At 39.9% G+C, this 12473-nt stretch overlaps 1 protein-coding gene across 5 annotated transcripts in view; it reads right to left on the reverse strand.

Annotated features, from left to right (window-relative positions):
- The window catches only part of kdm6ba (lysine (K)-specific demethylase 6B, a), a 98175-nt gene that overhangs the window by 13700 nt on the left and 72002 nt on the right, over positions 1 to 12473 (reverse strand). For 4 of the 5 annotated variants that reach the window (XM_061959268.2, XM_061959270.2, XM_061959273.2 and 1 more), the window contains 2 exons: positions 1796 to 1883; positions 315 to 434 (listed from right to left, as the gene is read on the reverse strand). The gene's annotated coding sequence lies outside the window, so the exon portion shown is untranslated. Of the gene's footprint in view, positions 1 to 314; positions 435 to 1795; positions 1884 to 6951; positions 7739 to 12473 lie in introns of those variants that run through there. The other variant, XM_061959272.2, reaches the window with a different exon arrangement.

The following is a 12473-nucleotide window of genomic DNA, read 5'->3' on the forward strand; positions in this document are numbered from 1 at the left end:
TTAAAGTTAATTTTAACGTTATTTTAGTTTACAATTATGCTACTTCCTGTTTGTATTTCATCTGCAGCCCATTGCAATGAGGACTCATCACACGTGAGTAATTTGCGCCCTCTGCTGGTCACTGCCAAATAGTGCAAGCTACTTTGTATTTTGCCTCAATTTCTTCACCACAATACTTCATTTAAATTAAAGAGATAGAAACCAATGTATTATGCACATTATAGAATGAACTTTAGATTGAGAGCGAATTGCATTTGTAAACTAATACAAATGTGGAATATTTTGCGTTATAGTGATGGAAGGCGTGTACTCACCGGACTAGCTGTAACTGTGAAGCCCTCCACTGCAGCACAGAGAGGGCCTCACTCCAAGACTTTATATCTTGACTGTCCCACTCTTCTATCTTCAGCACCAGGGACCCACAAACCAGGCGACTGGAGGGACAAAAACATTCACGTCAATAAGGTGCCTCTTCCCTAAAAGTCTGGAGCTACTTTTTCCTGCATGACAAAAATATATAATGGATGTATTTGTGTGGCTGTACTGTGTCAACCAGCCTGTGGTGGCCTGAGGGTATTCATGAGAATAACCCACATAATCCAACCTTCTGATGATAACAAAAGGCTTGATGTGCCAAGTCTAAATGCATGCAAGCCTGGAAGTGACGCCAAGTGTGAAAAGTGGGCGACGGCGTGCTTGAATTGGGTGTGTATGTGTGTGTGTGTGTGTGTGTGTGTGTGTGTGTGTTCCTGGCAGATACACACAGGGGTTTAATCTCATTACGGCAGGCATGATAGAGGGAGGGGGGTGACAGACGGTCTGCACAGGGCGGAAGGATAGATTAAGGAAAAAAGATGGAGAGTATAGGAACAGTCTGGATGCCCATACACCTTCAGCTTTCTCTCTCTCACACACACACACACGCACACAAAGAAAAAACACATGGGTGACTGCCTCCCCTCCCAGCAGACAACACAAAAGATGGAGAGTGTCAACACACTACAAAGCAGGCAAAGTTCAATTGTGAGTTACCGTAACACAACTATGAATCACTACGTTTCCATGCACTAAATTAGTCTGATTTCTCAAATAGTTCGGTTTTGTGTATTTTCTCACCTACATAAGATGTCCCAGTGTCTATGCACACTCTAATGAGACTATTGTTCGTACACCATGTGCCTTCCGTACACTGGGGGGGTGCTTAGGTCCGAAGCAAAGAAAGACATACAGGAGTGTTTTTTCTAAGGAATTTTCGGACGGCGAATCATGGAAACCAAACTTTGGAATGTTTTTTGTCTAATTTTTCAAAAATCGAAGATGATCGGATTAAGGTTTTTCCATGAGGTTGTCTGAGGCACATTTAGAGCCGAATTATATAAAAAAATCGGACTAATTTAGTGGATGGACGCGCACCAAGTGTCAGTCAGCTGGCAATCAGCTATTAACATCATTGTTGTCATTGTAGTGTCAAAGTATTGGAAACGGTTCTACATCACAATTGAACTGATTCAATAAACAGATGAGCATTGCTGATTGGACTACGTAGGTGTAACTAATGTTATGGCCAGCTATACTGTATTAACCTCGCTACATGGGCGAGTGCTCCTAAATTAGCTGTGCTCGCTACCCCATCCACCCACCTAACTCTGTTTGTAGTATTCATTTAAAGTCAGGAGGAGAGGAGGGATAATTCTATTGTAGGGCACTTAAATTGCATATCTACTCGCCATCCTTTGCTGGTGTCATGAGGATGCGTGGTGAAGACGAACAAGATGGCACGTGCATACTTCTTTACCTCCCAGAGCAGCACCAACTTTATTGATTGACAGTTACGTTGCGCCTCAGCTTCGGCTGACAGTCATCTCTCGGGGGTCTCCTGGACACTGGAAGACACACAAAAAAGAAAAGCATTGCTGTCAGTCAGGCTTATCATCACATGTTGATAACTGTGCTCTTTGTCACTCTCTCAATCACACTGCATACTTTCCTAAAACCACAACAACCAACAAATAAAGCATGTTTAGAATAATAAAAAAGCACACAATTCCTTAATCAGTTTTACGTGGTACAGGCCTTACGATCATTAATAACCAAACATTTACACATTGATGCGTTTTCAGTGAAGGCCTCACATCTGTGGAACTCTTTGCCACTGGTCGGACATTAAAACTTTTCTCCACAAAACTGAAAAAGTGGCTTAAGGAAAATCAGATGTATGTATCAGAACTGGGTGAAGTATGGACAAATGGGGCCAATTATTTTCAATGTGTTTTTAATTTTGTACTTGTCTTAATTCTTTTGTATGTGTTTTACACGTTTCTCAACTTTTCTTCAAAAGCCTAACCAGGGACAAGGGTTGCAAATTAGCCCGTGGCTAGAAGTCTTATGTACTTTGACATCGGTTACCTATGGGTAGCAATGTTTAATTGTACTGTCCCTGTCAAATAAATACATCAATAAATAAATAAAAGTAATGTCCATTTTCGATTGCAATAAACTATTTCTCCACTCTTGCAGGTCAGGAGACCTATACAGACTTGATTGTGCACAAAGACGGACGACAGTGTAACAGACCAGCAAACTAATGGAGAGCTCAGCAGAGACAATGAATGTGTGTAGTGAGTTGCGACTTAGCGCGTGTCTACACAACCTTGTTCCCCTAAACTCCACTCCTTTCCTTTAACGGTGGGAATTTCTCACACACGGTTGTGTCATTAGTTTCCGAGGTAGTGAGCCAGCAATTGTTTGTATACAAACAGGATGCTACTGAAAAAAGCCCTGTGCTGCTTCAAAAAAACAAAAACCGAAGTTACTTAGAAATTCACAGCTAAGTCCAAATTCCCCTCTTTTGGTGGTATTTCCCCTTGTGGGACAATGAAGTGTTTATTAATTAGTTTGATAATAAACATATAACTTATGCTCCATGACAGTGTCACACACATACGCTGGTGTATTGTGTTCTTAGTAATTAAGTCATTTTGTACACTATTCATGTGTGTGTTTAAAAAGAGGAAGCACAGAGTGTTGACGGAAGGGGAAACTGTCGTCACAGTCGGAGCGGAAGCATGCCTCCCTGACTGGACATTCCTGTTGAGGACTTTTCAGAAGGTTGCGGAGGGTGACGTAACTGACGTGAGCTTCTGTTTCAGTCTGCCTTTCTACAAACACACTCGCTCTCACACACACACACACAGTCCTGACAGTCATCTTGTGCTTGTGATCAACAACACGTGACTCACAAAAAGAGACTGTTCCGTCACTATAAAGTAAAAGCTTCTGGTAAAGGTTGCTTGTGTGCGTGTGTCACCACTGAGATTACTCAACATTTTCTTTGTCTCAACCAAGATGTGCGAGACAGAAGAAAACAGTGACTCAAGACCAATGCTAACACACACACACACAGAAAGAGAGGACGTAGGCGCCTCACTAACCAATTCCGTTAAACTCTCCCAAACTTGTTCCTCATGAGATGAGTAAAACAATCTCCGTCATCACATAATTCATATCAAAGTGGCTTTCCAGGCAACCCGTTGCCAGGGCAACCAATCATATCATCATCATATCATATCTTTATGAGGCTGCTGAACACACAACACGATACAACATTTGGATGTGTGTTTGAAAAATCCAGCAAACATCTCAGGCCTTTCTAGCAGATTCCTAACATATCACATGTGTTGTCTTCATGCTGCACACGCACACAATCTGTCAGTGTTGCCAGATGAGGAAAAAATAAATATCGTAGGAGTATTTCTAAATTATTGTGCATCTGCTACAGTCAAACGTTACCACAGTGTATAGTATAGCTTATTATAATGCACCTGTAAATAAACACTGTTCGAAGAAAAAAAAACTGCAATTGGCAGAACAGCGCCCTCGTCTGGCTATAAAGAAGCACGTGACATAATGCATTGTGCAGGATGTTTGTTGAAGGGGCCTAATTATCCTACAATATGGTATCAAAAAATATATATATTGATAGTACAGAGGGTGAAATGATCGTACAAATACAATAATTATGTCTGGCAACGCTGAAGATGCCACAACAGACCACATGAAAGGTGAATGATGTTCTCAGTCTCTTGGTTTGATTCCACTCGTTTTGCCTTCAAATTACAAACATGTCATTTTCCTGACTGCTCCATAAAGAACTTCATAATTATGGGCAACTGAAAAGCAGTAAGAAAAAGAAAGCATTTATCCAAACATACACGACAAATGATAAAGAGTGAGGTGATGGTCGCATTTTGGCAACTTTTTGTACACAATATTCCCTTTTGTGACTCTTCCAGTCCATCTCTTTAGGTGACACTCTAACCTCAGTGGCCACTTCCTTCTGAGAACATAACTTGTAATTATTCTCTGCTCAAGTTCAGTCCCAAGCCGTTTTATGGGCTTCTTTCTCGACAAAAGTGTATGTTCGCAGCATGCAATTTGTCCACAATGTCTTGCTGAGATGAAGAACACCACAGAGGTCAGCCTGCCTACTAATGTTTACTATGCGCAGACCTCAGTAGGCACTTCATGGCCCGGCGTCACTGCATGGTGGAATTCCACACATGGACGCCAAAACCTTCGCCTTTCTTGCTTTCCTGCTGTCTGCACGATGACCAGAAAGCGTTTGCCTGAGCCTTGGGTGTTCAGGTGTAACACACTAACAACACAAAGATTCTAAAGGCAAAACTGTGTGGTTGTTTGAGTGGCTTTAGTCACCATGGTGACTAAGGATGAACACAACAACTTTCGTACAGTGTTTAAGAGTGCATGTATAGTTACAACTACATGTGTGTTATTCTACACCTGCCTCCTCTATAGGGTGTTGTGTGGCTGAGAAATGACCCTCCAGCCCAGTGGCAAAGTGGTGTCACAAACACACACACACACATTTTTCTTTAAGTGTGATATCCATAACATACACACCTTAGACATGCAAATGAAGACACTTTCCCAACATTCTTGAAGCGGGAGAAACCCTCCAGAATAAAATAGGCTTGCGACAAAACCAATGCACACAGCAGCTTGTATGCATTGCCTGGCAACCGATGTGTAAGCACCTAATTGGAACCCACTGACCCATATCTCATGACACACGCAATAAAATAATAACCTCATGCATCAGGGAGGTATACACTTTTCCAGCAAGGGATCCACACAGAAAGATTAAGGGTATTTTGTACAATAAAGATACTAACACCAATCCAATGCAGTGGTCCCATGCCACATTGCGCTTTTTCAACATGTCAAGTATTTTTTTGGTCCTAAATTAAAGTTAAAGTACCACTGATAGTCACACACACACTAGGTGTGGTGAAATGAACCTCTGCATTTGACCCACCCCCTTGTTCAACCCCCTGGGAGGTGAGGGGAGCAGTGAGCAGCAGCAGTGGCCGCGCTCGGGAATCATTTTAGTGATTTAATCTCCAATTCCAACCCTTGATGCTGAGTGCCAGGCAGGGAGGTAATGGGTCCCATTTTTATAGTCTTTGGTATGACTCGGCCAGGGTTCAAACTCACCGATCTCAGGGCCGACACTCTAACCACAAAGCCACTGAGCAGGCTTTATAACCCCTTTTCAAGCATAAACATTACCTAAAAATATCAATGCTACAGTAGTATTGGCCACTAGAGGAGACCAAACCAATCAGAGCGCAGTTCAGTCACTGATTTGATCTCAGCCTTAGGCAGGATTACTGTATTGGATTAAAAGGGTGTAAAGGTGACAACATGTTATTTCATGTCTAGAGTGCTTTCATAATGTTAGAAAACATATTTAGAAGTTTTTGTGCTCTGGCTGTAAAAAAAATATTTGATTTATAATTAATGCTATGTTCGTGGAAATCCATTTACCACGGTCATGTCTGGGACCAATTAATAGCAACAAACAAGGGGCGACTGTATATCAGTCACAAAGGTGACAAAGCACGTGGCTGTGATATCAAATAATGTATCACAATGATAATTAATTTCTAGCAAGTGGCCCTCGTCCTGCACTTTGAACACCCCCTCGATTTACATAACTCAACTTGAAGCTGACTCAGTTGCGTCATCGTCACTTTTGGCAGGAATGTGTGTATCACTTATGTGTGTCACAGTGAAAGGGGCGGTGGTTGCTCCTCCACACAAACACACGCACCGAATGTGATCATGGGACAAACGTGGGGGCGGGGTGGCTTTTTTGGGGCCGCAACATCAAACAGAAGAGGGTCTGTTTTTCCATGTCAATCGATCTGATCGGAAGTCAACCTTCAAAGGGTTTGTTTCAGGACACACCCACTCCAGGAGGCTGGCGTGAAACTTTATGACCCACAATAAAGTGGCACATCAGCAAACAACTTTAAAGACAACGACAAGGAAAACTACAGCCATTATTTTCATTTTGGCTGCGTGTAAATACAGACGCAGGACGCACGTGGATCCCGGTGCTTTGGATGACGCGACAAACCCCCCTTTCGTCTGCCCACTCCTGATTAAAGTCCTCAGTGGCTTCTAGATGATATGGAGAAGACCCCCACCAAGAGACCCAAACAGAGCCCCTCCCCCCGATGCAAATGACTTCCTTTCAATCCGGCTCTTTGTGTGCGTCAGGATTGACTTGGTGTGGGGGTTCTCCATTCACTTGATACGGCTGCCGGCCCACCCCCATCACACCCCCACTCCCAGTCAGGCACAATAGTGTAAGATCTCCTTACACACTTTCTATTGGCGATAAACTACACAAACTGACAACAAAAAGTTGTGTTTCTGCAAAACTCCTCGCCCACCTCACACTCACACATTTGTGCGCATATAGAAAACAGCGTGGGACTGAGGTCACCTGCAGAGGGAAAAAACACGCAGCTAAATTCCCCCACCTCATTGATCACCCATTTCGATTCCAAGAACACAAAACTAGTTTCATTTCCATTTTTTATAACACCTCATCAAAAACGTTAAAAGTCGCCAAACACTCACCGCTCATTCCAAAAAGTATCCAATCCAAGCAAAATATCTGCTCCCTTGGAGGTGTTCACACTCTTTACGTCCGAAAATGTGAATGAATTCCCAGAGAAAATCAGTGTTGTAATCCCTCAAAGTAGCTCCGTGGGTACACCGGACACAATCCCACAAAGTGTCCGTGTAAGGAGGCTCGTATTCCGCGTGTGCTTCGGCTCGCTGGCCGCCTGAGTGTTCCTCCGCAGCGTGTTCTTCTCCCGCAGAGAGACTCACGGATCAGGTTGCGCTCTGCTCACTTTTTAAAGGGACAGAGCCACGCACACACACGATGACGTCACCCCACGGCCCCGGAATTCCCTGACAGCGCACACTAGCACCGAGTCAGGCTGCATCACGATCCCGGTATCAGAACCTCCCACCTGACACCTCTTCACACACACACACACACACACACACACACACACACACACCAAAAGTTTGGACACATCATCTCATTCAATGCAGTATTTTTATTTTCATGACTATTTAGAGAGACTTCAGACTTACTTCCTTTTATTGTCATTCAAATTTGAACTTCATATTACATATTAGATCGAAATGTAGTTGCATTAGCTCGTTGTAGTGCAGGATAAAAGAGCAATGATGTGCAGATATAAATAGATTACTGTACAGATAAATATATTGCACTTTCATATGCATCGTTGTAAATTGTCACTGAAGGCATCAAAATTATGAATGAACACATGTGGAGTTATGTACTTAACAAAAGAAGGTGAAATAACTGAAAAAATGTTTTATATTCTACATGTATACACACACACACACACACACACACACACACACACACACACACACACACACACACACACAATGGAGTAGTAATTGCATTAGTGTATTTTGTGTGCGCTTGACAGCAACAGAAGTAAGGCCAATAATTCACCATACTAAATGCTAACAACATTAGCCCTTATGTTTTGGCAAAAACACGGTTAAATCATTCTAATATGTGGCAAAGTGCTTTAAACAATAATGTTTTAGATCACTGTCCTTCTCTTAAAGGGGAAGTGCACTTTTTTGGAATTCTGCCTATCATTCGCAATCCTTACGTAAGTCAAGCACAGATAGTTTTTTTTTAAATGCATTCTACCGATTAAATAAATGCTAGCAAAAGTCAGCTAGGCACATTTCTAATAACATGTAATATTAATGTATTTTACTCATTTTAAGCATACAGCGGTGTATTAGTTTCCCAGATGCAACACAATGTTCCTATTTTCCTTCAACAATAACAACACTACTATCATGTCAGACTTCATGAGAGCCTACGACGACTACTTTGGGACAAACAATGATCCAGGACTTTATATTTTTGTGCCTGAATATGATGAGGATGAGCTCCAAATTTTAGAAGCTGAGTGATAAGCAGACCCAGCAAGCAGCACAATTGCTAAGTGCTAAACAAGAAATACAAACCATGAACATAATAAAACAATCACCTACTGTACAAAGTCCGCTCTAACTTGGATGCCGACTGTTGGGATGTTCATATCTTCCTGTTTCGATGAAGAATTAATCATAATTCTCAGATTTTATTTTTTTTAAGTGCCGCAAACACGCGTCTTTTCATGTCTATCACCATGTCCGGGTATAAGTTGGATGTCAAAGTTGACCAACTTCTCGGTTTATGGCCACAACCTTCTACTATCCAGGTGAGAGGCATTTATATATGAGCACAAACTTCTACCAATTTAGAGGCGATGCAGCAGCGGCAGCTCAGTAAGTCAATAGCTGCATTAGCAAGTTGGCGCTCTGTGACCAATACACCGCAAGAAATAGGTCCTTAACGTTAGCGCTTATAACAATATCGCTAATACTTGGTTAATATTCAGACCACAAGATGTAAATGGATTATTTTTGGCGGTTTTTGGATGTTTTCTAGAGGGCTTTATGGATGCAATAGATGCAAACACTCCCATCGGCTCCATTGTTAATTGACTTTTGCTAGCATTTATTTACGAGTTAGAATGCATTAAAAAATTATAATATAGGGATTGTGAATGATAGGCACACATCCCCCAAAAGTGCAGTTCCCCTTTAAAGCAGGCATGTCCAAAGCGTGGCCCAGGGACCATTTCTGACCCGCAGCTATTTTTTTAAAGGCCTAAAAAGAGTACAAAAAAACTGAACATAATAATTGTAAAAAAGCACAAACTGGTGAAATGTAACAACAAAAAGTTGAAAGGTTGACGTTAATAACTAGGGGTTCTGAAACAAATCGATACACAACCGAATTTAAATTCTTCTTTATTTTGATTCTGAATTAATTAAAACAAATTCAAAAATGTATTTAAAAAAAATAGAAATAAATTAATTATTAATTAATTATTGTTATTGTTTTGGTTTTGATTGCCTGTCACACACATGGCACAGATGACATTGATTAAGTTACAGTAATTTTGGGACGACAGAACACACCTAAATATAAGCCACAACTATTGAATTGTTTTGCATATTTTATTTTGTGTATATACCTGTGTAGGCTGCACACATGTGTAGTTGTACACATTGAAACATTACATATTTACACACATCGCACATTTAACAAAAGACAGTATCTGTGACTCAGCATACGGGAGCCAAACAGAATAGTCATTGATCCTCATCATCCAAGTCATCTTTTTCGGTGTGGATTTGACCAGACACAGAATTGCTTCGTCCGACATTTTCTCAGCCTTTTCACTTTCACCTCGATGCAAATTGGGCTCACCAATTACCTGTATTTGATGTGATGAGACTAAATTTATTGTCGGCATGAAGCTCCGGACCCAGAAAAAAATCCATAAATTAGCCATGCCATTCCATAAGCCGCAGAGTTTAAAGCGTGGGAAATAAAAAAACGCTTGGTTTTAGCTGTTCGACTGTTGCAACCCTTCAACATGTGGAAGGATCTACTCTCACGAAATGTGCGGTGATAAAGTAGCATAGTGATCTCATTATTGAGACTTCTTCCTCCCAATAAGTTTGGTGTTAACTTAGGAATCAATCAATCAATGTTTATTTATATAGCCCTAAATTAAACCAGCAATGATTTTAGGTATAACTTTTGTTGCTGCAACAGCGGGGTTCCAAAACGTGTTTCTCGCTTAAAAACATTCAGACTTTTACATCCATTTTTGTGCTTTGTAACAAACACACAGTGGCTATTTTTAGAAAGTCCTGGCTCAGAGGGACAACGGGAGGCCAAATTTGCTGAGTGTGGGTGTGTCAGGGATGATATAAAGAATAAACGCTTATTTTGGGTGGACTGAAGTACAACAACAAGACAAAGGAATATAAGAGAACACTGTGAGCGTCACAATAAGTTGCTGAGTGCCAACAGGAGACTTGTTGTGAAGTGTGTGCCACCAGGATCCAATGGAGTCCACAGTCAAGTGGTACTGACAGTTCAATGAGCAACACATTGTTTGTATTTACACTAAGAAGCTTGGCGATTGTACGTCTGTGTCACAATAATACACATCTTATTCAGACAGACTGAATGTGTGTCTTTGTGAAAATCACACTGCTGTTATCACCCTTCGTTTAAGTGCAGGCGGGGACCACTAGGCCCGCAGAGGGGAACAGGAAGAGCATTGATGATTGACAGATGTGGGAACGGGTGGGACATGACTCTCCCACACATTCATGAAGTGTGTATAAGAAGATATTAAACACATGTCAGCCCCAGCAAGGGACATCAAAGCGTGGCTGACGTGTGTGGCATGGTTAGAAAACTAGTATTTGATGTGTGCTGGGGGAGCTTAGTTGGCCAATATATACAATTAAATATGTCAAACCTCACAATTCAGTAAGCATTTTTATTCCAGTATATCTTGTCACTGATCAATACAATACAAAGCACTTCAACATGGAGTATAGATCGGTGGTGTCCAAAGTGCAGCCCAGGGGCCATTTGTGGCCCGCAGCTAACTTTTTAATGCCCTGCGACATATTACTATTACAAAAAAAAAAACATAAAAAGTGGAATAAAGGAGCATATAGGTCAAATGTACCGAGAAAAAGATGCAATGTTAACTTTGATAACACAAAGCTGCCATGTAGGCAGTTTTTTTCCTTTTCAAACTGTCACCGCTCAAAAATAATGAATAGAAATCAATGTCATAATTATTGACCTATTGAAGGCCCCGATTACTTCACATGAAATATCCCACATTGAAATGTTATTGGGGAGAATACTGCATATTTTGTGTGTTTGCCATAAAAAGGGCATTCAACACATTAACATTAAACATTAAAACAATAATAAAAAATTAAGATCGATGGATAGTTGATCTAGCGATTTAAGTTTTCAAAGTAAAAAATGCAAAAAAATAATGTATGACTTATATTTACCACTTGAGTGGTGCTCTTTTAGATCCTTGAGAATTTTAGTTAATCTTTTTTTTAACTGTCATTGCTCAAAAAATAATTATTATTCTAAAATCAATGTTATTAATTATTATTGTTTATTGATATATTATTAAGGCTCCAATTACTTTACATCAAATATTCCACTTGTTGCATATTTTGTATTGTTGCCATAAAAAACAGGGGTTTTCCTTTAGCAAAAAAAGGTATAAAACATTAAAAAAAACCTGAAAACTTTATATCGATAGATAGATCTGAAGTTGATCTAGAGATTTATATGTTGAAAGAAAAAAATATATAATACTTATTTTAAAAAATGTATTACAGACCCTTCCAGGTTCCCATGACCAAACTTGAGGGGAGCCCTGAAGGTAAAAAAATATATATATGTGTACAGCTCTGGTAATGGGTACATTCGCACCCACCTGCACAAATGTACTTGAAAATGTAACAATCAAGATAAATATGACTTTTTTGTTGTTTACTAGGGCATGCATATATAATATGCATTAGTTTGACCATTTAAAATCAACGATAATAAAAAGGAGATGCTTGGAAATAACATAAAAATGCCCCAAAAACTTGGAAAAAAGCGATTCATAGCGTTACTTTTTGGTGTAACCATCATGAGCGTTCTGTTCAGGTATATTTCGTTTATATTTTGATAAATCATCATATTTATGTATTACTAAATTTAAATAGGTATTGATCAATCTTTAAGCTGTGTGTATTTTATTTCAGTTTGCTTTTGACATCTTATTTAGAATTGTAGTTAAAACTTTTACAACCTTGTGTTGCGCTCATGATGGCGTAACCAAACTAGATTTCATTTAATTATCTTATTTTGAATATTTATTCCCTTTTTTACATTTAGTATATTTAAATATTCATTTATAAACATTGAATACATTTCAAATATCAATAAAATGCAATTGCCTTCATCTTATAGGGTAATGTTCAGTTACACCAAGTCATGAGCGTAACACTAAGCTTCATCACTTTGACTTGTAATATCTCTAATTCTGGTGGTGTTTTATGCTTTTTTCTTTTTAGAACATGTACTATACATATAATACAATAAAGTCCCATACAAAATTATGTTTCTAGCAATACTTTGAAAGTAACACTCCAAT

The sequence above is a fragment of the Nerophis lumbriciformis genome, linkage group LG05 (assembly GCF_033978685.3).
Source record: "Nerophis lumbriciformis linkage group LG05, RoL_Nlum_v2.1, whole genome shotgun sequence".
Taxonomy (NCBI): domain Eukaryota; kingdom Metazoa; phylum Chordata; class Actinopteri; order Syngnathiformes; family Syngnathidae; genus Nerophis; species Nerophis lumbriciformis.